General features: G+C 39.3%; 1 non-coding gene across 1 annotated transcript; it reads left to right on the plus strand.

The window, feature by feature from the left end:
- Positions 1-1,145: 1,145 nt before the first annotated feature.
- Positions 1,146-1,248, plus strand: LOC111762174 (U6 spliceosomal RNA). Its single transcript, XR_002795357.1, has one exon. It is a non-coding gene; the product is annotated as a U6 spliceosomal RNA (small nuclear RNA).
- Positions 1,249-4,209: the final 2,961 nt, after the last annotated feature.

Here is a 4,209-nt window from a genome sequence, read left to right on the forward strand (position 1 = left end):
TTCCTATTTCAAAAGTGATAGGAAAAGAAAACCACCAGAGAAAAATGAGTAGCTACTGAGGTATAAGAAAATCCTGGAAGCCACATAAGGAAAACTTACCAAAGCAGGGGGAGTAATGAAGTGTGGCAAACACTAATAGATCAAGTAAAATGAGGACAAAGAATCACCACATCATGGTTGTCTTGAAGAAAGCAGTTTCCAATAAGTGATGGAAAATACCTACTTGGCATGATTTCAAGAGAAAAGGGAAAGAAAGAAATTGAATATAGTGAAAAAAAAAAGAGTTGTTGCAAAAGGAAACAAAGTTATTGGCTGGTAGCTTCTGAGGGAATTGGAGTCAAGATAGTTTTGTTTTTTGTTTCTTTTTAAAAACTGATAGGTATGATTCTGTAGAAAGTGGGAAAAAATGATGGAAGACAGAGAAGAGAGAATTGCTGGAATGATACCCTTATACTTACTACTGGCAAGTGCAAAAGTAGAGATAATGCATGGAAATTGAAATGCTGTCATTAAGCACAGTTGATGGGACATCTTGGGATTTATCTCACAGCTCACTATTTTAGAATCCAGGTCTCTTTACTGTGCTGGTATTTGTCATTACTGCTGTGTTGCTATCTCTTTGTTAGAGGGTTGTGAATGAAATGTCTTTGGAAAAGGATCTAAGGTTTACTTTCTATATTAGTCAGCCAAAGGGGTGCTGATGCAAAGAACCAGAAATCTGTTGAGCTTTATAAAGGGTATTTATTTGGGGTACAAGCTTACAGTCATAAAACCCTAAAGAGTCCAACTCAGGGTACCATAAGAGGTACTTTCTCACCCAAAGTCATTGGCCACATGTTCGAGCAAGATGGCTGCCAACAAATCTGTGACAATTCAGGCTCCCTCCTTCTCTTAAGGCTCCATGGTCCCAGCTTCTTCCAATTATCAGCTGTAGGCTGGGATAAGTCTTGTCTCTCTCCCAGGGCTTGTCTCTGGAGTCAACTACTCTGCTCATTCCACAAGGCCAGCTGTACACTATCAGGCTAACATCTTGTCTCTCTTAACAGGACCTCTGCCATGTCTAATGGAGCCTTCTCTCCTTCCTCATGATTCTGCTTCCCTGTGTGTTTACTTCCTGGGACTCCAGTATCAAAACTCTGTCCTGCTTGCTTCAGCAGCACATACACTAAAATTGGAATGATGCAGAGAATATTAGCATGGCTCCAGTGCAAGGATTACATGCAAATTCGTGATGCATTCCATATTTTTAAAACAAAAACAAAAAACTCTGTCTACTCTGCCTTATCATTTTCTCTGTGAATTGTCACCTACCAAGGGGGCAGGGACTGGACATCCTATTGAAGTGGCCCAATCAAAGCCTAGCCATAATTTAATCAAGTAAAAGCGAAACCTCTGAATCCAATCCCATCTAATATGCCTAGAGGAATAGACCAGTTCACAAACAATCCAATATCTATTTTTGGAATTCATAAATAATATCAAACTGCTACACTTGCCATCCCTTTTTATCATTATTTTGAAAATGTCATCCTTTCTCTTAATGAATAATTGCACCCTTCCCCAGATATCCAGTCATGATATTAAGGTAAAATGAGGGGAAAAATCATCCAGTTATTCATTTACACTCCAAGTGATCTTCACAGTGTTTCAAGTTAGTTGCTTAAGAACAATAGTTTTATCAGAATTCTAGCAGGCAGTCTTCTAAGTCATGGCATCATGGTAGTAAGAAGCTATTTTGAACATGTACTTACCTGAGCAGTTTCCATTGTTTCAGAACCAGGTGACTTTTAGGGAAAGAGAAACACCTAAGATTGTCTGAGCCTCCATCTGTTTCATGTTTACTAACCAAGGATTCTCCATTCTCACCCTGTTTGAGCTGGAATTTTGTTTTTACTTCATATGCCTAGTTCCAATTAGCTAACTCAGGAAGAACAAAATGATCAGGTGATTTTCTGGGATCCCTTGAACAGTTCTCTATATTAGACAGGCTTTGTGTTAGTGCCTTAAGTTAGTTTTGGTTTGGGTTACTGTATGTCAAAGCTGCTGCTATGGTTTCGATAGGCTTATTTTGTGTTACCATATGGTGGGGTCACATTGAAATGGGGTTGCGATGGGGAGTTGGTGAGGAAAATTTCCTGGAAAGCACTGGCCAGTCCTTACCTTTCAACCTGATTGTTTTTGTTGATTTTTTGTTTTTTGGGTTTTTTTGTTTGTTTGTTTGTTTGTTTTTTGAGGTACCAGGGATTGAACCCAGGACCACATACATGGAAAGGAGACCCTCAACCACTCAGCTACATCTGCTCCACTAACCCTGATATTTTTAAGCAAGCGCGTATAAGGAGGAGGTTGTGCTAAAATGCCTTCCTTTGTTATTTACTGAGTCAGAACAGATGTATCTTTTTTAACTTAGACTGAGCACTCATACAAAGCAAAGCTGGATTGAACCCCTAGTCTGGCTTCTATGTGACGTGAAAGGTGGAAATGCATTCCAATAGAAAGGGATAGGTAATCTCCAACGTTGTATGCCAGTATGTCACACATTGATGGCACACATTGCATTGAGTCTTTTGAAAGCTAGAAATAAGTGCTAAGCCTTTGCATTTTTATTTTGAAAGGGAGACATTTTTATTCCTTTCTTGGAAATTTGTTTCTGTTACTGTTTTTAAACGTAGATATATTATTCAGTTCTTGGAGAATTTATAAAAGGGGGGGTTTTCAGTAATATACATGCCACTGCTAATTTTTAAACATATACTATGCAAATTGTTTTGAAGTAAAAAATCAAATGTTTCTCTTTTCCTTTTTTTTTATTTCAAAAGCATTATTTTTATCAACAGTGTCTCATGTACTGAAGAGGAAATTTTCTTTGAGAATACTATATATATTTTAAATGTTTTCATTGAATCAGTAACACCAAATTGTTTCATTTTAAACACGCACACACCTGTATCTCTTCTCTAGGCAGAATGAGATGGGACAATTAATTATTGACTCCACCAAGCCTAACAATTAATTAATGACACATTTGGGAGAATGGGGTATATCAGGGACAGAAGCAAATCCTTCGTGCATCTGTTTTCCCTTTTGACACCCGCCTTATTTCCCTTTCAAGCTTCTGTGGCAACAGTGATATGTAATGACAAGAGCATTGCCCTGCTCGTCTGAGCCCTTTACTTGCCAACCTCGAACAAGCACCAGTGTTTCTTCCTTAATGACTCTGGAATGGGGATCTGAGTTCTGGGCTGCCTTGACTTCTGGGCAATGGACTTGTACAAATTGGTGGGACTGAGGCCTGCGTGAGTTACTGCACACAAATCCTGGCTATTGAGCTTCCAGGGTACCCGGTCTACAGCTTGATGCTACATGGTCGATAATTTGTGCAGCTGGATGCCAGAATGCTGTCTAATGCCCATTCAAAAAAAAAAAAGTTCTTTGAGCTAGGTTCACAGCTTGTTTCCTTTTGAAAATCAGAATGCTAACAGCTGTGCTATAATCTGCAGGGTTTTTGCCGTTGTTGTTCTTTCTAGTCTGTGATATAGAATGTTGGGGAGGGCTGAGGAGAAGATGTCGGAGCAGTCCACTTGCTCAGTGATTTGCCCCAGGAACACCCTCCTTTTTCAGACCCACTCTAAGTCTGAACTGTCCTTGTATCGCCTGTTTTGCAAGTATCTAGTGTCAGCTTTGGCAACATGATGAAAACGGTTTTGCCAAATCAATGTAGAAAATTGCCTTATAGTTAGGCTTGGTGGAGTCTAATTCTCCCATTACAGAGTTCCGAACCACTACAGTTTAGCTAGGAAACTAAGCAAGTAAAAAGGATTTCATGAGCTTATTGCTTTTTGCCCATTCCACCCCATATTCACATTTGTCCCCTTCGTGGTAGTTCTCTATATTTTAGCAAGTGTGCTCTTATAAAAATGCAAATTCGACCATGTCGTTCCCTTCCTTCAACCCAATTAACATCTTCTATTGATCTTAGTATAAAGGCTAAAATCCTTGGTATAACTCACAAAACCTGCACAATCTCACTAATGTTTCCTCTCTAGACTCAACACATGCCCTTGTCTTTGCACCCCAATCATACTGGTCCTTTAAATGTTTCTAAAGTAGTCTGGACTCTGCTCTCTCTCAGATTTATACTTCCTTCTGCCTAGAATATGTCCCTCAGATTTTTCCTGCTTGTCCTTTAGATATGAGCTCAAACTGCCT

This window comes from Dasypus novemcinctus, chromosome 13, assembly GCF_030445035.2.
Source record: "Dasypus novemcinctus isolate mDasNov1 chromosome 13, mDasNov1.1.hap2, whole genome shotgun sequence".
In the NCBI taxonomy this organism is placed as follows: domain Eukaryota; kingdom Metazoa; phylum Chordata; class Mammalia; order Cingulata; family Dasypodidae; genus Dasypus; species Dasypus novemcinctus.